General features: G+C 46.3%; 1 protein-coding gene across 1 annotated transcript in view; it reads left to right on the top strand.

Moving 5' to 3' along the window:
- The window catches only part of LOC138786539 (receptor-type tyrosine-protein phosphatase S-like), a 338,771-nt gene that overhangs the window by 1,087 nt on the left and 312,805 nt on the right, over positions 1-24,879 (top strand). The gene's annotated exons all lie outside the window — the stretch shown is intronic.

Here is a 24,879-nt window from a genome sequence, read left to right as displayed (position 1 = left end):
ACCGCCTATCTGTGAGGCACTGTATTACCGCCTATATGTGAGGCACTGTATTACCGCCTATCTGTGAGGCACTGTATTACCGCCTGTATGTGAGGCACTGTATTACCGCCTATCTGTGAGGCACTGTATTACCGCCTATCTGTGAGGCACTGTATTACCGCCTATCTGTGAGGCACCGTATAGCTCACGGCTTGTGAGGTACCAGGCTTGGCTCCTGTTGTGTATTACATCATTGAAATCCTCCTGAGGTGAAGAAATTCTCCTCAGAAGCGCTGGTGGTGATAGTCGTATGTCATTGTTTCCAGGCTACTGTGCAGAGTGTGACATGCTGCTGAGGAGAAGCCTCTGCAATGTCCAGAGAACACTGTACATCATGTCTCGATCCATTAGGGAAAATTGCTCTTGTCGATTGATAGACTTTCTCCTTGTGCCTTGGCTATTAACCTTGGTTTCCTTCATATCACCTATATACATGTGTCTATAGCTCATGTATTGTAGGTCGCCTGGTTGTAGCTATCGTGTGAATTCAAGGTATGGCTGGATTAATGTGTGAACCCGATTACATGTTTCCAGGAGAACAATGGATTAATTTGATTCTGTTAGTTCTAATTCGTTTGGCTCTGAGGAGATTTTCTGATAGAATCTACCTTCTTGTACTCTGGAGTGGGATCCTCATCACCCACTGTGGAAGACCATCTGTTGTTCTGATGGGGGAGGGAAGTGAATGGTTGATAATTCTGGAGAGCCGCATTCCTCCTACCAGTCAAAGGGAGGGGGAGAGAATGATTGGAAACATCTCCTCCATTCTAGGCCCTGAGCAGAAAGAAATCACTACACCTTCCAAAGGCTTTGCTTTTCTGCATGTTACTGTCATATATGTTGTTCTGGAAGGAAGATGTTTATTATAATCATGATTTTTATTAACGCTTGTGCTGTGAAGAAATCTTTTTCTCTCTACTCTTACACGGCCATGGTGTGAGCGACTTGACTGAACGACAGCATGATTTATAGAGGGAGCAGCTGCCTTGGCATTAGGCCTTCTTTGTAACCAATAATTCCACATACAAATAATGCCTAATAATGTGCGCTTACTCCTATACTGTATATTCTAGCACACAATATTAAAAGACCGCTGGCATTAATGCAGCTCGCTCGCTGTCATTGATGCTTTTCAGGTTGGCTGATTGACAGGTTCTTCTTCTCTTACATAATGGATGGCAGTGAAGCAGAATCTGGATGGAGCTGCCCAGCTTTCACTTGTGGTTATGTACTGTGGTGCTGTCTTCTGTCACAGGAATAATTCCGATACCAATGATGAGCTTTAGCTGAGATTTTTAGGAGGGGTGGTGGACAGTTTGCATGAGGGAATCCACTAGTAAGATTTTTTTTATTTTCTTTATTCGTATAATGCCTTCATCAGAGATTATTACATCAGACATGTCCCCATTGGGGCTCACACTAACCTCAGCTTGTTTTTGGTTAGTGGGTGGAAACCTCAACCACCAAAACACAGGAAGAACATACAAACTCCATGCAGATATTGTACCCCTTTAGGAAGCTTAGACCCAGGGCAGGGGCATCATTAGCACTAGGCTTCGGGTGCCCTGGACCTCAAGGCAACTGCAGATGCAGTCAAACTCCATTCATCATGGTAACATGAGGGCACAGGGGCAGTACTACAACAGGAGGCATTATTAAAGGGAACCAATCACTGACATAACCATAACTGACATCTCTGAGCTTTGCATATACCCCCGAAAATGAAGTTTGGAAATGTCCACCATGCCTGGTGAGGGGATGGGTGAAGCAAATAACATCCACTTTCCACTTTGGCTCCCACACTGCTGCCCGCATTCCCCCACTCCAGTCACTGGTATTGAGACGGGACTTAAGACGTGAAATAGCAGGTTCGCTTAGCAATTTGTTGTTAGAGGCGGGACCTTGCTACAACTCCTGAAGGTATTGAAGAGATACAATAAGGAGTACTCGGCACCATTCTCAAGCTTTTATTCTGGACATTTTATATCTTACCGTATAAAGGATATCTTGGTGGTCTCTCCCATCAAAAATGCATGTGATTGTTGGTGGACAGTGCTGTAGGGGTAGGGCTTAACACCTCTGGTGCCCCATATCTCCACCCACATTGGAGGTATAGGCACCACACCCTATGTTTCATCATCAGCGTCTAGGCCCACCCCCTCTGCAGCCATTGAAATGGGTTGACCAAGAGACATAGGCCTTAGACAATTATAACGGTTGGAGGGCAGATATATGGGGCACCTTGGCCGTTAAGCCCCACCCCTACAGCACTGTCCAACAACAGTAACATGCATTTTTGAGGGGAGAGACCACCAAAAAATCCTTTATATGGTAAATATCCAGAATATAAGCTCAAGAATGGTGCTGAGAAATCCCTAGGGCATGTTCACACTAATATAGGCGTAGTTTCGGGACAGAGCTCTCTGCCGCTTAATCCCGCCTGCCTCAGTTTCTCTATGGGATAGCTTGCACGCCTCTGTTACCATCGCGCTCTGCTCAAAGAATTGACACGTGGAGAACGGAGGTGTACTAGCCATCCCATAGAGACACTGACCCAGATGGGATTCTGCAGCAGAGAGGTCCGCTGCGCAATTTCCGCCTATATTACTTAGTATGATCTTACCCTTAGGGTATATCCACATTACAGAATCCTGGTGGATCATCTGCTGCGGATTCCGCAGCTGCCGCGTGCATCTCCGCTGGTCACATAGACTTCATTGTATGGTTTGGCAGATTCCGCCGTCCACCTGAAGAATGAACTCGCTCATTTTTCGGGCAGATGGCGGAATCTGCCAAACCATAGAATGAAGCCTATAGGGCCAACGAAGATGCACGCGGCGCTAGCTGCGGAATCCGCGTGGGTGGTCCACCGGGATTTCGTAGTGTGGACATACCCTTATATGAAAAGGGGCTGACAATATCACTTTAAGATCCAAGCAATGCCCATACTTACCTCTTACTGAATTCAGCAGCTGCAGATTTATTAACTAAAATCAGATCTTTTGTGATGTTTAGTCTTATTACATGCACAGATATCTGACAGGTTTTTGCAGCCAAAGCCAGGAATGTTTTTTTTTAAAAGAGGAGAAATCTCAGTATTTCCTTTATGACGTGTTCTCTGGTTATAGTGTTTCTGTCTTTGGCTTCAAAAATCAGTCAGTTATCTGTGTGTGTAATAGTGCCCTAACTTACATCACTGTGGCAGTTTACTTCTCCATCAGCGTCATCAGCCGCTCAGCCGCGATTGGCTGAGCACAGTTATGCTTAGCCAATCGCGGCTGAGCATCTGATGACGCGGCAGAGGGCGGCCCGCACTCGGTACGATCGGAGAGCTTCGGCCGGCCGAAGATGACGTCGTGGCACAAGATCAGGTAATGTATAATGCACCACACTTCCGGGTACACGTGCGGGGGTGGGGGGGACACAGGGAAGGGGGCAATTTACAGACATAACATACATTACAACTTGGGCTGGGTTCACACTACGTATATTTCAGTCAGTATATTTCAGTCAGTATTGCAACCAAAACCAGGAGTGGATTAAAAACACAGAAAGGATCTGTTCACACAATGTTGAAATTGAGTGGATGGCCGCCATTTAATGGCAAATATTTGCTGTTATTTTAGAACAACGGCTGTTATATTGAAATAATGGCATTGTGTGAACAGATCCTTTCTGTGTTTTTAATCCACTCCTGGTTTTGGTTGCAATACTGACTGAAATATACTGACTGAAATATATGTAGTGTGAACGCAGCCTGGGCCAAGTTGTATAACTTTGTAATGTGTGTTATTCTGTGAATAATTTCTTAGCGCCGCACTACCCCTTTAACCAAGGGTAACAGATAATGAAACCAAAGAGCACATAGGGGGTTAGTGAGTATATGTCTTTTTTAAACTAGGAGACATAGAAGACACCGGGGGCGCACATAGTGTAATACTGCATACTTGAAACTGAAATTCAGCTGTGGCTCAAAAGCCACTCACCTGGGGTGTTCCAAGCGCGACATCGCCAATTATTTTATCCAGTGTTGTCTCTTGAAGCCAGTCGACGGGTCGGGGGAATCCGGTAGGAAATAAGAGCAGAGTAGCAGAGCAGAGTAGCAGGCTGGAAGCACAGCCATGCCGAAGATCCGGGACTTCCCAGTATTAAATGGCAAACCGTTTTCACTACTAAACTGATGGGAGTCATAGTAGTGGATACACAATTCACTTTATTGCGTAGATTATGCGTTTCAAGGCGTGGCCTCTGATCTGACGAAGAGGCCACGCCCTGAAATGCATTGTCTGTGCGATAAAGTAAATTATCCACTACTACGACTCCCATCAGTTTAGTAGTGAAAACGGTTTGCCATTCAGTGCCGGGAGGTCCTGGATCTTCGGCATGGCTGTGCTTCCAGCCTGCTACTCTGCTCTGCTACTCTGCTCTTATATCTTTCAAATGATACATTTTAATTTGGAAATATTTTTCATTTTACATAATGTATCAGTGTAGACCTAGTTTTCTTCATGAAACCACCCCTTAATGACCCATGACGTACGTGTACCCGTTAGGGGGGTTTAGAGAAGAGTTCAGAGAGTAGATTGACAAAATTAGCCAGTGCAGGCCAATTGCCATGACCAGTTAATTAGCCACTTAAAGGAGACCTGTCATCCCCCGTGCTGGGGTGACAGGCTCCCGACCTCCAGCTAGATCTCCTTATACAGACCTCATCTGGCCGAGTTGCGCTCCCGGAGCCGGTCCCAGAAGGAGATGTCCCGGTCAGAAGCCGGCGCGCACGCTGTGGAGATAGGTCCGGCGTCCATAGAGGATGAATGGAGCCGGACTCATCTCTGCAGCGCGCGCATGGCTCCATTCATTCTCTATGGACCCCAGACCTATCTCCACAGCGCGCGCCGGCTTCTGACCGGGATATCTCCGTCCCGGGAGCGGGACTCGGTCAGATGAGGTCTGTATAAGGGGATCTAGCTGGGGGTCGGTTAAATGTCACTGTCAGAACTGACAGGAATTTAAATGGCTTTTCAACTCCATCAACTGGTCTAGTGCCCTGCAGTGGAATTGCTGAGGGTCTATCCATGCTTCTCGTCAGACACTATGACGCTGATCATGGCTTGGCAATCATTTACTATGGGCTCCAGCAACCCATAGTAATTGAGCACTGATCTCAGAGATCAGTGCAGTACATATGTTCCCCTGGGGACTTCAAGTTACAATAAAAAAGAAAAGCCCAGTCTTTAAGGGGTTAAGTGATTTATCTGTACGTGTAAAAGGACCGTAAGCCAGAATCAGATACCGCAAGAATATGTCCCATTCCTTTTGAAGGTATGTTCACACACAGTAAAATAAAAGAAAAATATGACAGTAAAATAGGTATAAAATTGATCCTGGGCCATAACCACACTGTCAGAAATGTGCAGTAGCCTGGTGTGAACTGGGCCTGTTTTTTCCTTTGTGTGACACACCCGCTTGCTTCTCAGCATCCAGCAATGCAGGAATTACACTGAACTCTGCAAGACTTGATTACTGCAGCTGAGCAAGTCTTTTGACTTTTTTCCTCTGCCTGTCCAGAACCTGGAGGATCAGATCACTGGTCCAATGGGGATCCAGACCGGGCTCTTGATCCTCATAAAAGAAAGCTGAGCAAGTCTCTCAGCGCTGGCTATTAAGGTTCATACCCTGATCCCAGCTCCCCCTGTCTATTCCTGCGATCCCAGTACCTAATCCCTCTGCTCGATTTACCTGTTATCTGACCTCCCGCCTGACCTTTGACTATCCGATTGTTTACTGATTTTGTACTGCGTTGCCCATTTGGTTTGGACTTTGGCTTGTCGACTCTCCCTTTGTGCTTGTTTGTCTGTCTCGTTCTGTGTTACACCTATACCAGAGCAGGGACCGCCTTTGTGGTTGTCTGCGGCTGCCTAGGGCCGTTTGAGGCAAGTAAGTAGGGACAGTGGGTGGGCTCAGCTGTAGGGCTCACTGTTGTTTATTGTCCCTACCTCCACACAATGTCTTTTTTTTTGGCTGTTTGATAGCCGTTTTTTTTTTTTTTTTTTTTTAACAGCTGTCATTTTGCAGCCAACTAATGTCCTTTTATTTAAAAAAAATTATAATAATAATAATAATATTTTGAAATAACAGAGGTAATTTGGCTGCAAAATAATGGCCATCCAGAAAAAAGTCCATCAAATGGGCAAAAAAAGTTGTGTGGTTGTGGCCCTATTTTGAATCTAACCACTAAGGACTATGGAAAAACGTGCACACATTGTAAAAAAAATATAGATGGAGATTTCCTATGGACTTTTAGGCTATATTCACATATAGCAGGGGCGGAACTACCGCCGTAGCAGCCGTAGCGGCTGCTACGGGGCCCCTAACATCAGGGGGCCCGTGGCCTTGGCCCCCCGAAGATGACCGCTTGCAACACCCGGCGGCCGAGCGGGCCTCCCGGGTGTTCAGTGTCCTGACTGACAGCGCGAGAAGCCATAGGCTTCCCGCCCTGTCAATCATTCTTGTGACCGCAAGCAAGCATTCTGCTTGCGATCACAAGAGTGTCCCACCCAATGAGCAGCTCCTTGGTGAAGTCCTGGCAGCGTCATCGCTGAGCACTCAGTGTGCGCCGCCGCGGCTGGGACTTCCGGTACTAAGAACACAAACCGGAAGTCCCAGCCGCCGCGGCGCACACTGAGCGCTCAGCGATGACGCTGCCGGGACTTCACCAGAGGGCTGCTCATCGGGCGGAGGCAGAGAGAAGAGGAGACCGACGGGGGAGCGTGGGGTTAGGTGAGTTATGTGTTTGTTTTTTTAATCAGAGGGGCAACACTGCGGGCTATGTGGGGAAGGGGATGCACAATACTGGGGGCTATGTGGGGAAGGGGATGCACAATACTGGGGGCTATGTGGGGAAGGGGATGCACAATACTGGGGGCTATGTGGGGAAGGGGATGCACAATACTGGGGGCTATGTGGGGAAGGGGATGCTAAATACTGGGGGCTATGTGGGGAAGGGGATGCACAACACTGCGGGCTATGTGGGGAAGGGGATGCACAATACTAGGGGCTATGTGGGGGAGGGGATGCACAATACTGGGGGCTATGTGGGGAAGGGGATGCACAATACTGGGGGCTATGTGGGGAAGGGGATGCACAATACTGGGGGCTATGTGGGGAAGGGGATGCACAATACTGGGGGCTATGTGGGGAAGGGGATGCACAATACTGGGGGCTATGTGGGGAAGGGGATGCACAATACTGGGGGCTATGTGGGGAAGGGGATGCACAATACTGGGGGCTATGTGGGGAAGGGGATGCACAATACTGGGGGCTATGTGGGGAAGGGGATGCACAATACTGGGGGCTATGTGGGGAAGGGGATGCACAACACTGCGGGCTATGTGGGGAAGGGGATGCACAATACTGGGGGCTATGTGGGGAAGGGGATGCACAATACTGGGGGCTATGTGGGGGAGGGGATGCACAATACTGGGGGCTATGTGGGGGAGGGGATGCACAATACTGGGGGCTATGTGGGGAAGGGGATGCACAATACTGGGGGCTATGTGGGTAAGGGGATGCACAATACTGGGGGCTATGTGGGGAAGGGGATGCACAATACTGGGGGCTATGTGGGGAAGGGGATGCACAATACTGGGGGCTAAGGATAGACAACACTGGGGGCTAAGGATGGACAACACTGGGGGCTACATGGGGGATGCACAATACTGGGGGCTATATGGGGGATGCACAATACTGGGGGCTATATGGGGGGATGCACAATACTGGGGGCTATATGGGGGATGCACAATACTGGGGGCTATATGGGGGGGATGCACAATACTGGGGGCTATATGGGGGATGGGAATGCACAACACTGGGGGCTACCTATATGGGGGATGGACAACACTGGGGGCTACCTATATGCGGGACGGGGATGGACAACACTGGGGGCTACCTATATGCGGGACGGGGATGGACAACACTGGGGGCTATTTTTATGGGGAATGTGGGCCATCTAAAAGGGGAACTACACAGAGGGGCCATTTATGAAGGGGACTAGGGGGCATCTATAAGGGGAACTACACTGGGGGGGTTGACACAGAGGGGTCATCTAAGAGGACTACACAGAGGGGACCATATACTGTAGGGCAGGGATAGGGAACCTTGGCTCTCCAGCTATTGCAAAACTACAGCTTTATTTTTGACTGTCCATACATGATGGGAGTTGTAGTTTTGCAGAAGCTGAAGAGCAGAGATTCCCTACCTCTGATATAGGTGATGCACAGAGGGTGTCATCTACTATAAATGGATTACACAGAGGGGGATCTCTACTATAGTAGATGCACATGGGGCCATCTATATGGAGGACTGAACAAGGGGCAATCTATAAGCTGTCTACACAGAGCCTAATTTGTCTGTCTGGCAGATTCTGTGGATTCGTGGCTCGGAGTTCTTATAATGGCCCAGAACAGATGGAGAAGAAAATGAAAAGGAAACAACTCTAATGAGAGAAGGCGTCCCCTGTGAGTCACTTAATATAACTGCAGTGTAATTTATATGGTGTATAGAACCTGTGTAGAGCTGGGTGTGTTGATGGCATAGTGGTTGGTCGAGGAGGGGGGGGCCCCAATCAAAAGTTTGCTGTGGGGCCCAGCCATTTCTAGTTACGCCCCTGACATATAGTATTTCCGTCAGTCTTTTTTCAGCCAAAACCAGGGGTGGGTTGAAAACACAGAAACTTTGCAAATTATTCCATTATAATATTGCCCTGTCAGTTCCACTCTGTCAATTCTGATTTTGTTTGAAAAAAATACTGAACCAAAACATTGACAGGAATACTGTGAACATATCCTAAAGGAGAACTTTATGACATCTATGTTTTGCACACTTGTCACTCTGCACCTGGGGCAGAGCCCACCTGACTTTCCCTGGTAGAGCCCCTGATACTTACCCTCTGCTGCCAGTCCCTCTTCTGAAGCTAGTGCCGCTTTGGAGAAATCACCGCCCGATGGTCTGCAAACTCATTATGTAAATGAGAAGAGATGAGTTCGACTTGCATAGGAAAAAACTGCTCCAGTTGTGCTAGAGTGTTGGTACTACACTCTAGCACGCCTCACCACTTCCTCCTCCCTCTTTTTCAAGAATGATCAATGCTGCCCATCCTCCTGCTCACTCATCGAGTCAGTATCTGTCAGCAGAGGACTGTGCTGCAGTCAAATATAGTTGAAACTCCTGGTCACTGTTGAAGCTGTGGTCTAGGGGTAAATCCCCTATCTAGAGACCAGCACCACCTTGTGTTTTTTTTTTTTTTTGTTAGTTCGCTTACGCTGATGGAAATGTAATACAGCATAGTTAGTTAGTTTTTTTTTATTTTTCTCGTCATTGTATTAAAAAAACTTATACTTGTACAAAACTTCTTTAGATCTGATTAGGAATTCTTTGAACTTTAGTAATGATACAATAATGAGAAAAAATAGCTATATTTCATTTCCATCAGGGGAATCGAACCAAAGAAAAAACTGTTGCTGGTCTCTAGACAGGTGATTTACCCCTAGGCCACAGTTCCAACAGAGGCTATGAGATTCAACTATATCTGATTGCAGATCAGTCCTCTGTTAGCAGATATTGACTGGCAGCTGAGCAAGCAGAAGACTGGGCAGCATTGAATATTCCTGAAGAAGAGAGAGGAGGAAGTGGTGAGGCATGTTGATGGACAAATTGAGCCGTGTCGCTCTGCACTGGCCAGACTTCATGTTTTTGGTCTTTTTTTTTTTTTTCCAGGCCCCCAAAAAAACACCAATGTGGTGCATGGTGTTTTTTTCATGCATTTGTGTTTTTCTGGCATTTGTTCTAGTGACTTTGTGTGAATGTTTGTGGATTAGGCATTTTTGTGTGCAGAACTTTTTTTTTTCCTCTGCCATCACATGACCTAAAATGAAAGTTTTAATGACAGTGACACTTTAACCCCTAGACGACCCAGGGCATACAGGTACGTCCAGGATCGTCTACGGGGGTTCAGAGTGGGGCCGCGGTCCAGGGTGCCGCATGTAGCCTGGGACCGCGGCTATTAGCGGGCATGGTCCGATCGCCGTGCCCGCTAATCAAGTAATCAGATGCAGCTGTCAAAGTTGACAGCTGCATCTGATTGCTTGCTGTCAGCCATCCCTGGTGTCTAGTGGGGGGGATCGCCCCCCTGGGACGTTGTCCTGGAGGAGCGATCCACACATCCTTCACCGTAATGGCGCTGATCCCGGCGCGGCAATTGATTGCTTTCGGCTGCAGCAGCCGAAAGCAAGCCAGTGCCAATCTCATTGATCTATGCATTATAACTATACTGCATAGATCTCAATAAGAGATCGGTGTCCTTATACTAGAAGTCCCACAGGGGGGCTTCTAGTATAAGTGTATAAAAAAAAAAGTGTTATTATTAATAAAAAAGCCCCGTCCCCTAATAAAAGTTTGAATCACCCCCCTTTTCAAATGATATAAATGAAAATAAATAAACATGTTTGGTATAGCCGCGTGCGTAATCGCCCAAACTATTAATTTATTTCATTCCTAATCTCGCACGGTAAACGTAAGCGCAAAAAAATCCCAAAGTGCAAAATTGTGCATTTTTGGTCGCATCAAATCCAGAAAAATTGTAATAAAAATCGATCAAAAAGTCAAGGTACCGATAGAAATCACACTGCGTTTTTGCAATCCGTTTTTTTTTATCCTTTTTTTTTTGCAAAAAACGGATGAAAAATGGATGGCAAAAACGGATGCATTAGTGTGCATCCGTTTTGATCCGGATCCGTTTTTTTTTAACGGACGCAAAAGTAGTGTCAGCTACATTTTTGCGTCCGTAAAAAAAATGGATCCGTTTTGATCCGTTTTTTTTTTAAATGTAATTCAATGGAAAAACGGATCAAAAAGGATGGACACAAATGCATTCAAAAACGGATCAAAAAACGGATTGCAAAAACGCAGTGTGAAGGTAGCCTAACAGCCCCATAGACCAAAGGATGAAAGCGCTATAAGTATGGGAATAGAGCGATTTTAAGGAACATTTATTTGTTAACAATGGTTTGAATTTTTTACATGCCATCATATAAAATAAAAGTTATACATGTTACATATCGTTGTAATCGTAACGACTTGAGGAACATATATAACAAGTCAGTTTTACCCCAGGGCAAACAGCGTAAAAGCAAATACCCCCCAAATAAAAGAAATGCATTTTTTTTTTCAATTTCACCACTCATTAATTTTTTTTCTGGTTTCACAGTGTACTTTATGCAAAAATTCAGCCTGTCATTGCAAAGTACAATTAGTAGTGCAAAAAATAAGGGCTCATGTGAGTTTCTAGGTGAAAAAATGCAAGTGCTATGGCCTTTTAAGCACAAGGAGGAAAAACCGAAAATGCAAAAATTTAAATTGGCCCGGTCCTCTAAGGGTTACAGTTACCGTACAATGCATATCTCAAAAAAAATAATGGCATAATTGCTGTTTTGTCTCATTAAAAGCTAGTTATTGTTTTATGTACCTCAGATGGTAACATTAAACAATTTAATTTAGGCCCCCTTCACACGTCCGGAAAAACCATCCGGATTTCCTATCAGGAAATCCGGACGGATTTCCGGACCCATAGACTTTAATTGGTCACGGACACCCTTCCGGATTTTTCCGGAAGGGTGTCCGTTCCGGAAAATATATCCGGAAAAAATAGGACATGTCCTATTTTTGTCCGGAATTCCGTCCCGGACGCCCCCATAGAAGGCTATGGGGGCGCCGGAATCACGGGCACTTTCCTGATGTACATCAGGAAAGTGCCCGTGATTCCGGATGATTGACAGCCCGCCGGCACCCCCGATGCCCGAACGCCGCGCCGCCACCACCCAAGGGATCCCTGCACCCGGACATCAGCTGCCGCCGCCCGGTGACCCCGCAGCGCCGCATCGCATCACCCCGCCGCCGCCGCCCGATGACCCCGCGCCGTATCGCATCACGCCGTCGCCCGCTGACCCCGCCGCCGCATCGCATCACCCCGCCGATGACCCCGCCGCATCGCATCACCCCGCCGCCCGCTGACCCCGCATCGCATCACCCCGCCGATGACCCCGCCGCGCCGCATCGCCCCGCCGCCGTATCGCATCACCCTGCCGCCGTATCGCATCACCCCGCCGCTGCCGCCCGATGACCCCGCCATCGCATCACATCACCCCGCCGATGACCCCGCCGCATCGCATCATCCCGCCGCCGCCGCCCGATGACCGCGCCGCATCGCATCACCCCGCCGCCAGCCCGACCTCTGTTCCCCCCCCCCCTCCCTGAGTCCGCAGCAGGTTGCACTCGCCCGCCCGGGACTCCCACCAGCTGCCGCCGCTGTTCTTCCGCCGCCGACAGGTGAGATACACAGCCCTCTCCCCCCCAATACTAAAACTCCCACCATGTCCTGCTAACAGGCCATGATGGGAGTTGTACTTCTGCAGCCTGTGGCCATCCAGGTTGCAGAAGTACAACTCTCATCATGTCCCTGTTGACAGGTCATGATGGGAGTTGTACTTCTGCAGCCTGTGGCCATCTAGGTTGCAGAAGTACAACTCTCATCATGCCCCTGTTGGAAACACTTTTTTTTTTACTCATCAGGAAATCCTGAAGGTTTTTCCTGATGGTAAAAACGGATTACTGTCAGGAATTCCTGATACTTTCCTGATGACTTTTGAGGTCTCCTGATCAGGATTTCCTGACAGTAAAAACTGACACGGACGTGTGAATGGGGCCTTAACAAACCAACATAAAACTCCATTGAGGAAAAAACTTTAGAATGATAGTTTTCTAAATGTGGTGCTACAGTTTATAAGTAGAATAAAAACTATTAAGACAAAGGTAATCTGGCATTTCACTTCAGTAAAAACATCCACTTTCAAATCAAAAACAATTGTTTAAATGATTTAAAATAAAGTAGATGCTTTATTGTAAGTGAAGTGCAGGTGTTCTGGTGGCCAAAAGATGCATTTTTCAGAAATTGTTACAGCCAGTCTTACCCTAAGTGATGGAGATGCTTTTCCAGATGACATATTATCTCAATTTAGAGAGATTGGAATGTGATGGGTCAAAGTTAACCAATGCTTCAAAATTGAAAAGGTTTAGTAGAAAAATTTCTCACTGTTCAGGAGATTGCAAACCTAGTGTCTGCTTTCATGGTCTACTACCTGGTACCTTACCACAGACTTGGCAGGCTCCTTAGGGCGCATAAAAGTTTATAACGGCGCTTTTACCTGGCCCGATATGGAGCAGCGTAAGGACGCAAATGAGCAATAATGAGCAAGATCTGAACTTATTTGCAAGTGCCTTTATGGTGCATTTACACAGAGAGATTTATCTGACAGATCTTTGAAGCCAAAGCAAGGAACAGGCTATAAACAGGGAACAGGTCATAAAGGGAAGACTGGTATTTATCCTTTTCTCAAGTCCATTCATGGCTTTGGCTTCAAAAAGCTGTCAGATAAATATCTCTGTGTAAAGGCACCATTACACAGCACAATTAATTAAGGGGCAATGTTGCACAAATGATCCTTGAATCCTTTTTGCAGCCAAGAAAAATGACCGCACAGAAATGCATGTATCTGTACTGTCAGTTTCCAGATAGGGGTATACTGTAGGTCAGGGGTACTCAACAACTTTTAGTGAGGGTCCACTTACCGGGGTCTATTGTCAGGTGAAGGTCCGAGCTGAACATCAGTAGGAAACGTGTTTTGTTAATTTTCACAAACGTTCAACTATTTACATACAGAATTGCTACAGAATAAGCAGGAAAACTGGCATTTTTTTCTCTCTCAACAGCCCTTTGATATTAGGCACAAAGGGGGTGACTGCCCTGGTAGTATATAACCCCCCTCCCCTTTGCTCCCCCAGTAGTGTATAGCCCCCCTGTGCGCTCTCCCCCAGTAGTGTATAGCCCCCTGTTGCTCCCCCAGTAGAATATAGCCCACCTGTGCGTTCTCCCCCTGTAGTATATAGCCCCCTGTGAGCTCCCCCCAGTAGTATATAGCCCCCCCTGTGCTCTCCCCTTGTAGTATATAGCCCCCTGTGAGCTCCCCCCAGTAGTATATAGCCCCCCTGTGCACTCTCCCCCCAATAGTATATAGCCCCCCCTGTGCACTCTCCCCCCAATAGTATATAGCCCCCCTGTGCACTCCCCCCAGTAGTATATAGCCCCCCAGTGCACTCCCCCCAGTAGTATATAGCCCCCCTGTGCACTCTCTCCCAGTAGTATATAGCCCCCCAGGGCACTCTCCCCTTATAGATGGCCCCCAGACAAAAAAAAAAAAACAACCCACAACTCACCTAGCACCTCGTTCCCTCTGCGCCTGTCTTCTTCTCTTCCTCTGTCGGTCCGGCCCCCGGCTGATACGCGCTCTCTGGGGATGTCTCGGGGATTCCCCAGCAGAGCGCGCATCAGTGACCTCAGTGTACGCCGCTGGCCTGTACTTCCGGGAAGTTCAGGCCGGCCGCATACACTGAGGTCTGTGGAGCGCGCTCTGCTGGGGAATCCCCGGGACATCCCTACAGAGCGCGTATCAGCCGGGGGCCGGACTGGCACTGTCCCCAGCCCCACAGGCGTACTGACATCTAAGGACAGTACACCTATGGGGGGGAGGCAGTGCGGTGGGGAGCGGGACCTCCTAACCGCCCCGGATCCGGTCTGTCCCGGGCGGTTAGGAGGTCTGACCAGGGGTCCGGACAGCTGAGGACCCCTGCTGTAGGTGTTCCTGTCTTTTGAAAAAAAAATTGAAAATTGAATATTCAATTGCATATTTTGGATCGGCAACAAAATAACCACCCATAGTATAAAATGCAAATATCAAAGCGGACCAGTCATTAAAAAAAAAAACTATTTAAAAGTTAGGTTCACTCTGTGATCGATTAGAAGAACAGGTTGGGAGAAATACACAGTTAGGCTGGGTTCACACTACGTATATGTCAGTCAGTATTGTGGTCCTCATATTGCAACCAAAACCAGGAGTGGATTGAAAACACAGAAAGGATCTGTTCACACAATGTTGAAATTGAGTGGATGGCCGCCATTTAATGGCAAATATTTGCTGTTATTTTAAAACAATGGCTGTTGTATTGAAATAATGGCCGTTATTTACTGTTATATGGCGGCCATCCACTCAATTTCAACTTTGTGTGAACAGATCCTTTCTGTGTTTTTAATCCACTCCTGGTTTTGGTTGCAATATGAGGACCACAATACTGACTGAAATATACGTAGTGTGAACCCAGCCTTAGCTTGTACACGCCCGATTCTGTAGTCTCATAGGCACAGAGCGGGAAAAGGAGTGTGCAGCAGCATGGTAGTCTCCTTGTTTCGCAGATTCGTGCCTTCTCCTTGAATTAGGACTGCTGTATCCCCTACTCGTCAGATGGGCAGACAGGGGGTGCAGCAAGATGGGGAGGAGGCACGGCATCCACCTGTGCCAGATTAATTATGATTTACATCGCAGGCTTGTCACGCAGAGCTGGCCCGGTTTGCTAAGAGGTGTAAATCCAGCCAGAAGAAAGTGGTTGAAGCTTTATTTAAGACCTTTTTAAAGTTTTTATTGCTTTTTTTTCTCATTCCTGCTCATATAAAATAAAAATAATCATAAGGTTATGTTACTTAAAAAAAAAACATAAAAGATGTTAGGCTATAAAGCAAATGCAAAATAGCTCTTACACTTCTTGAGCAAAGAAGATGTCCCTTCAAGTCAAGTCTCACTCAGTCTAGGAGTCTTAGAACGTTGACTGGGGCTTTTGTGCCAATCCAAAAATTCGATCCAAAAGGAAAGACTTTCCATCTGCAGACAGCAGTTTCAGGTTTGTTGTGCCTCTTCAGTGCAGAGCAGGGTATTGGTTGGCTATTGAGAGGTCTATCGACATGGGTAATACTCCGGCTCTATTGTAGTGTAGTTTATAACTGGATTTATTCAGAAAGAAACATCAGTGGTGACAAAGATGAAATGCTTCCTATCACCCATACAGTTTGGCTGCTTCTTACAGGGCGATAAGTTACAGGTACATGAGTTTGCCTACTTTTGTTGGTGTGCCCTTCACTCTGCCCCTATTGCATACTGCTCATTGGTTAGGTTACCGACCACCGCTCTTTCTGCTCTGTGACCGGTGGGTGGGTTGCTGACATTCTCGCTGATTGGGACCTCGGGAGCTGGTAGGTATTCTTTTACAGCTTCTTTCTCCCTTTCACATCTCAGACGGCTCCAGCGCATGTGGCTGGTCCTTGGAGCTGTCTGTGACAGTGGGATTCAACTCAGCATTACTGTGTCCTGCCCTCACTGCAACAGTTTTTTGCGTTGTTCATTTTCAACATTCACTGTGGGATCAATAACATATTTTAACCAGGAATCGCATAAGCAGGGACTTTATTTTATTTGGTTTTATGTTTAATGGAGCGTTTTTGTGGTTCCTGTTATTTCACTACTTTTCTTGATTTCTTTTTTTCTCACCTTCTGAAAAATGAGAAAAAGTTATCATGCAAGGCATGTGTGTAGGTGCCAAGATATGTCTACTGTTTGTATACATTTTTTTCATATCGTCTTTGATCTACGGAACACTGTTGCTGAAGAACCTTTTTAGGTTCTTTTCCTTTGTATTTTCTGTCATGCCTGGTGATAATAAAAAAAAATTTGAAAAAAAAACCAAACATATTTTAACACCTTATAGACCCAGTGGATTTTGGCCTTGATGGCCAGGCCAATTTTCATTTTTGTGTATTAGTTTTTTCCGCCTCACCTTCTAGCCATAGCGCTTTTATTTTTCAATCTACAGGGTCTTGTTATGGCTTGTTTTTTTTTCAGGAACAATTGTACTTTGTAATGGCCCCTTTCAATTTACCAAAAATTGTATGACGAAACCCCAAAAATATTATTTATGGGGTTAAAATTGTGTGCGTGGGGGGGGATGCAATTTAGCAAATTTTGGGGGTTTCCATGTTTATGTAAAATTTGTGTAGATGGAATATTTTGATAATTTTTTATAAATTTTCTTTTTATTTTTTCGCTTAGGGCTCGTTCCCACTGAGGAAAGGTAGCGGAATTCCGCGACGGAATTGTCCGCCGCGGAATGCCGTTAGCCTCCCGCTCATAATGGGAGTCTATGGGAGGCGCGCGCTCCTACCCTGTCCGCGCTGAAGAATGAACATGTTCATTCTTCAGCGCGGACAGGGCAGGAGCGCGCGCCTCCCATAGACTCCCATTATGAGCGGGAGGCTAACGGCATTCCGCGGCGGACAATTCCGTCGCGGAATTCCGCTACCTTTCCTCAGTGGGAACGAGCCCTTACGCTGATTGATGTGTAGGAACAATGTTGTTATATTTTATTAGAACAGACAATTGCACACACTACAAAAGGGAATATGTTTAATTATTTTTACATGTTTTATTTTTAAAATGGTAAAGGAGGGTGATTTAAACAATTTTCTTTTAAACATGCAATCATTAGATTGCTAATGCTGCGTTTACACGTAACGATTATTGGCCCGATCGTACGATTAGCGATGTCGGATTTACGAATTTTTTTTTATAACGATCAGCGTTTAGATGGTACGATATATCGTACGGAAATTCGCACTGCGATCGTTTTGCGATCGTTTAAGCCTATCTCACACATTGGTTAACCCCTTAACGACATCGGGCGTAAACTTACGCCCTCGCGCCCTGGTACTTGGCGCATCAGGGCGTAAATTTACGCCCGATGTTTCCCCGATCGCTGCGTGTTCACACACAGCGGTCGGGGAAGATGGCCTGCTATAAATCATAGCAGGCCATCTTAGCTTCACGGCACGGGGGGTGGTTAACACCCCCCGTGCTTACGATCGCCGCTATTGGCTGATCAATTCAGATCAGCCAATAGCGGCGATCGGAACCTTTCCGGGTCATCGGCGACCCGATGACCCGGAAAAAAAATGGCGGTCGGTGCTGTCCGAGGACGGCACCGACCGCCATTACTGTAAAAAGTAATGGTGATCGCCGTGCCACCGGCCCGATCGCCGTGAACGGCCGGCCGGCCGTTCACGGCGATCGGGCCGGTGGCACGGCGATCAGAGTCCCACAAAATAGTAAATACCTGCCCTGGACCCCTCAGCTAGGTAGCCGAGGGGTCCAGAGCAGGTATTTGTACATTACTCACCTGTCCCGGGCTCCTGATCGGCGTCTTCCGGGTTTGCGGCGTTCTCGTCTTCGTTCGGGTCTTCGGCTTCTTCCGTGACGTCACGTTCGGCTTCTCTCGGCTATTTTCGGCTCCAGCGTCGGCTCTTTCCGTATTTTGCGCTCTGCTGCCCCCTAGCGGCTGATATGTGTAATACACTTATCAGCAGCTACAGGGATATTCAGAATGTAGAATTTTTTTTTTTTTTTTTTTTCAAATTTTTTTTTTTCTATTTTCCGCACCCTATCGCCGCTGAGTGTTGATCAGCATCGCACGAAAGTGCGCTGCTAATCAGCAACTCCTCCTTTTTGGCGTAGGGTGTTTTTTTTCTATATCCTACTGCCACGGTCTGCTTATAAGTGCCGCACATAAGTGCGGCATTTAGCAGCAACTCCTTTGTTGGCATAGGTTTTTTTTTTTATACTTACTGTAAAAAAACACGTAAAAAACACTACATTACACCACACTACATTGAATAAAGTTTGACACTACACCACTATATACCCCATATACCAATCCCCGTATAAAGACGGCCCCCAGGGTGTTTTCGGCGTCAGAGGGATACGTTATTATTACCTCCGACACCGAAACAGCCAGTAAGGATGAATGGGGGGGATCGTTCTTTCCTCCATTCATCCTCATCATCCAGTGACGTGTCTGGGGGTAGCGTAGCGTACGCTGCCCCCCAGACACGTCTTTTCCGCCAGTACCGTCCCAATAAGAGATGACGGTATGGTGTGAAATTCTACAAACTGTGTGAGCGTACCTCTGGGTACACTTACAGATCCAGGGTACGTGCACACTGCGGAATGGCGAAGGATAACCCTTTGTGCATTCCGCAGCTGGCACCCACCGGCGGACTGATGGAGGCGCATGTCTCCACCCGTGTCATAGACTCCATTCTATGCACGGGCGGAATCCGTCGTCCATCCAAAGAATGAACACATTGGACGGAGAGCGGAATCCGCCCGTGCATAGAATGGAGTCTATGACACGGACGGAGAGGTGCGCCTGCATCAGTCCGCCGGTGGGTGCCAGCTGCGGAATGCACGAAGGGTTATCTGTTGCGATTCCGCAGTGTGCACGTACCCTTAGAGTGTATGAAGGAAGGGACACTCGAATCCAGCCCCCAGATGCCCCCTCCCCCCCCATCCTCCGAGTTAGTGGGGAGATCGTCCGGGAACTGATCTTCCCACTGCTGGATAACGGTCACCACCTGTACGGGGATAACTTTTATACCAGCACCCCCTCTTCCGGTCCCTCGCTGCCCGAGCTACTGTAGCTTGCGGCACGATCCGAACATATCAGAAGTAGTAATAGAGCCCTAATATTTAGCAGCCATGGAGCGGACCCAGCGCTTCTGGATATGAAGGACCCCGTATCGCACCAGGACAACATTTTCCAGGTGACGTCCCGCACACTGGAGAAAGGGAGACCCCAGAAGAAGTGGAGAGTGTGGCGTAACAGGGGGATCAGGAAGGACACCATTTTCCAGTGTGACACCTGTCCTGATCACCCCGGCCTCTGCATACTGGATCGCTTCAAGGCGCACCACACGTCACTGGGGTTCTACATTATCTAAATTCTGTCCCTTATTCCTATTTCAGGGGTCACGTTGATCCAGGGATTATTCTGATCGCCATTATGGAGTCAGGAAGGAATTTTTCCCCTGTGATGAGGCTACTGTCGTCTGCCTTACGAGGGTTTTTTTTTGCCTTCCTCTGGATCAACACAGGTTGAATTTGATGGACACCTGTCATTTCCAACCTTATAAACTAATAATTGCCCTAATACCCCCAAATAAATTAGAATTGTCCCTTTTCCCCAGCTAAATAGGTATGGCCGCCATTCCCATTAGAGGATACCATGATGCAATTACAAAGCCTCTGTGCGGCCAGGACAGTAGAAACCCCCCACAAGTGACCCCATTCTGGAAACTACACCCCATAAGGAATCTAACAAGGGGGGCAGCGGGGATATGGCCCCCTGGTGACGGCCACATTTGGGACGTGAAAATGAAAAAAATTGTATTTTTTATTTTCTCGGCACATGTTCTACGTAAGTGCCCGTCACCAGTGGGGTCCATATGCCCACTGCACCCCTTGTTAGATTCCTTATGGGGTGTAGTTTCCAGAATGGGGTCACTTGTCGGGGGTTTCTACTGTCCTGGCAGCACAGGAGCTTTGTAATTGCGACATGGCCTCCATCCTCCATTCCAGCCTCTAAATGGCGCTCTGTCCCTTTGGTGACTTGCCCTGTGCCCATATGGCACATTATGTCCACATGTGGGGTATTTTCGTACTCAGGGGACACTACCCTACACGTTTTGTGTTCATTTTCTTTTTTAACCCCTTGTGGAAATGGAAAAAAATCAAGGCTAGACCAACATTTAGTGTAATTTTTGTAAAATTTTTACTCTAAATCATTAATCTTGTCATGTTTTTTCATTTTCACAAGGGGTTAAAAGATAAAAAAAAAACATTTAATGTGTAGAGCAATTTCCCCTGAGTACGGAAATACCCCACATGTGGACATAAAGCGCCATGCGGGTGCAGGGTAAGCCTCCGAAGGGAAGAAGCGCCATTTGGTTTTTGAAGGCTGGATTTGGATGGAATGGATTTCGAGGGGCCATGTTGCATTCAAAAGGCCCCTGTGTTGCCAAGACAGTTGAAACCCCCCACAAGTGACCCCATTATGGAAACTACACCCCTCAAGGAATGTAACAAGGGGTGTAGTGAGCATATGGACCCCACTGGTGACGGGCACAAATGTGGAACAATGTGGCGTGAAAATGAAATATTACATTTTTTACACTATAATGTTGGTTTAGCCTTGAATTTATCATTTTCACAAGGGGTTAAAAGAGAAAAAAACACACAATATGTGTAGAGCAATTTCCCCCGAGTCCGTAAATACCCCACATGTGGACATAAAGCGCCATGTGGGCGCAGGGCAAGCCTCCGAAGGGAAGGAGCGCCATTTGGATTTTGGAGGTTGGATTTGGCTAGAATGGATGATGAACGCCATGTCGCATTTACAGAGCCCTCGTGCTGCCAAAACACTGGAAACCCCCCACAAGTGACCCCATTCTGGAAACTACACCCCTCAAGGAATCTAACAAGGGGTGCAGTGAGGATATGGACCCCTTGATGACGGGCACATTTGTGCCATGAAAGTGAAAAAATGAAATTTTTCCCTTTCACGTCACATTGTTCCACATTTGTGCCCGTCACCAGTGGGGTCCATATGCTCACTGTGCCCCTTGTTAGATTCCTTGAGGGGTGTAGTTTCCAGAATGGAGTCACTTGTGGGGGGTTTCCAGTGTCTTGGCAGCACGAGGGCTCTGTAAATGCGACATGGCCCTTGAAATCCTTTTCAGTGAAATTCAGCTTCCAAAAGCCAATTGGCGCTCCTTCCCTTTGGAGGCTCGTCCTGCGCCCCCCTGGCACTCTATCGCCACATGTGGGGTATTTCTGTACTCGGGAGAAACTGCGCTACACATTTTTTGTCTTTTTTTGCCTCTTATCCCTTTAAGAAAATGAAAAATTGAAGGCTAGAACAACGTTTTAGTGTAAAAAATAAATTTTTCTTTTTTCACGCCATATTGTTCGGAAAATCTGTGAAGCACCTGTGGGGTCCAGATGCTCACCGCACCCCTTGTTACATTCCTTGAGGGGTGTAGTTTTCTAAATGGTGTCCCTTTAGGGGTGTTTTTTAGGTTTTGGCACCCCAGAGCCTCTGCCAACCTGAAGTGGTACAGTCAAAAATGACCAAATATAACGGAGGCGTTGAAATTCACTAGGCGCTCCCTTATATCTGAGGCTTGTGGTTGCGTCAAATAGCGCAATAGGGCCACATATGGGGTATTTCTATAAACTGCAGAAACGGGGCAATAATTATTGGGGTGCATTTCTCTGGTAATAGGTTTATAATTATGAAAAATATTGGATTACAATAAAATCTCTGCACAGAAAATTAAAATTTTCAAATTCCTTACACACTTAGCTTTTATTTCTGTGACTCCCCTAAAGGGTTAAAACACTTTCTGGATATGCTTTTGCAGAGTTTGGGGGGTGCAGTTTCTGAAATGGGGTGCTTTGTGGGGCTTTCTAACATACAGGCCCCTCAAATACACTTTAAACCTGAACAGGTCCCTAAAAATATCTGATTTTGAAATTTTACTGAAAATTTGGAAATTTGCTGCTAATGTTTTAAGCTTCCTATCGTCTAAAAAAAATGAAAGATAGTTTAATAAATGCCGCCAACATAAAGTAGACATGTTGCTAATGCTATTTAATATATAATTTATGTGGTATAACCACTTTCTGTATACGCAAAAAAGTTTCAAAGTTGGAAAAATGCATTTTTTCACATTTTTTCACATTATTTGGGTTTTTTTCATAAAGATTTGTTATGAGTATCGACTCCAATTTACCAGAAATGTAAAGTACAATATGTCACGAGAAAACAATCTCAGAATCGTCCGGATAGGTAAAAGCATCCCGAAGTTATTAATGACTAAAGTGACACTGGTCATATTCATAAAATTTGTCTCTGTCATTAAGGCCATTTCAGGCTCTGTCCTTAAGGGGTTAAATCGGCGAACGACTGTTCACACGGAACGATTTGCGAATTGTTTGCGTACGATGAACGACGATTTGATGACCTGATGAAAGATCAAAATGTACGATTTATCGTGCGTCCTTCGATCGTTCGCTGCGTTTACACATACGATTATCGTTCGAATTCGACCGTTATCGCGCAAATTCGCACGATAATCGTTACGTGTAAACGCAGCATAACACTTGTCAATGCTATGTTATTGCATAGCGTTGATCAGTGTTAACTGCAATCTTCCCATAGAGACTGTCTAAAGCAGACACTGTCGAAGAAGAATAAGGACCAGACTGAACAGAGGTAAGTATGAGACCTTCCGCATTTAGAGAAAAGTTACATTTGAACGATGCGATCACGCTAATAGCAGCTGGTCCTCATCTGCAATGAAGCAAGCTCAACTCCTTAGCTCACTTCATAGTTACATAGCAGAAAACAACGTACTGGTATAGCATGGGTTGTTTAATGGATTAAAGTGACATTGTCACCCCCTTTTTGCATTATGACTTCTCTACACAGGTGTAATGGGTAAATTTAGCAGTTTTCATACCTTATTTTATATCATACGTCATGGTGCTTGTTCCAGTAAAAAGTGATCTTTTATCATCTGTGGATTGTGCTACCTGGGCGGGGCTTCATGGGCGCAGCGCCACTTAGCCCCGCGCAAATCAGCACCACAGGCCCTGCTCCTCTGTGACATCATTTTTAACTGGAACAAGCACCATGACGTATGATTAGAGATGAGCGAACCGGGTTCGGGTTGGAGTCGATCCGAACCTGAATGTTCGGCATTTGATTAGCGGTGGCTGCTGAACTTGGATAAAGCTCTAAGGTTATCTGGAAAACATGGATACAGCCAATGACTATATCCATGATTTCCACATAGCCTTAGGGCTTTTTCCAAGTTCGGAAGTTCCAGGCTCAGATCGACTCGAGTATGCTCGAGGTTCGCTCATCTCTACGTATGATATAAATAGGGTATGAAAACTGCAAAATTTAACCTTTACATCTGTGTAGAGAAGTCAAAATGCAAAAAATGGGTGACAGTGTCACTTTAAAGGGGTACTCTGGCATAAGGTAAAAAAAAAAAACATAGCATGTTTTCTTGAGATGAGCATAATTTCAGCATGTTAATTTCACTCGGCATTTGAGTACTGGTGGCTGATGGAGTTGGATGCAGCCCTAGGGAGTCAAGGAAAACATGGATATGGATGTTTTTCAGGACTCCTTAGGGTGGCATCCAACTTTGCCAACCATCTGTATTCGAATGCCGAGCAATATTCTCGAGTCACACTAATTTCTATTACTTACCTGTATGTCCTGGTTCTGAAACTATCAAAATTTTTTTTTTTTTTGAGGGTCTTAGTTCTGTGTTTCATAGTTGCACATTCTGGTCTAGCTGTTGCTTACTACTAAAAGTCCCAATATGCATTGTTTTCCCTCAGCTGTTTATCACAGTCTTATCACCCTGCCTACTCTTCTTCCCCCAGCCCTCCTGCAAGTTCCCTGCCCAAAGCTTTTGCAGAACATCTCATTTCACAGAAGAGATTTTCACTGTAAAAACTGTTTTAGGGTGCGTTCACACCTACAGGATCTGCAGCGGATCTGCAGCAGATTTGATGCTGTGTTCAGTTATTTAAATGAAATCTGCTGCAGAAAATCAGCTGCAGATCCTGTAGGTGTGAACGCACCATTAATCTCTAAAACATTAATGCGAAGATTTAAACTATTCTGGAGCTCTCAGCATCATAACGAATGGTCATGACGGGAGTTCCGCAGTTCATTCTGTAGCATATCTTCCTTAATTGTGGACATTGCATGGAACATGTGAACAACTCCTAAGAATGGCCCAAAGACATAAAAACACACTGCAAAAAATGTATGCATTTTTAAGATTGTGCTTTATGGGCAGCAATGTCAAAATGTAATCTAAGACCAGTCTTTCTTCCTCATAAACAACCTGAAAAAGCCTGGCATCGTTGATCACATTGCAAAACCCACACAGACAATTTAGATTCTAATTATATAAACAAAGTAAAAATG

Source organism: Dendropsophus ebraccatus, chromosome 3 (genome assembly GCF_027789765.1).
Source record: "Dendropsophus ebraccatus isolate aDenEbr1 chromosome 3, aDenEbr1.pat, whole genome shotgun sequence".
Lineage (NCBI taxonomy): Eukaryota > Metazoa > Chordata > Amphibia > Anura > Hylidae > Dendropsophus > Dendropsophus ebraccatus.
Note: the sequence above shows the minus strand (reverse complement) of the source record. Positions and strands in the feature narration are given on the sequence as shown.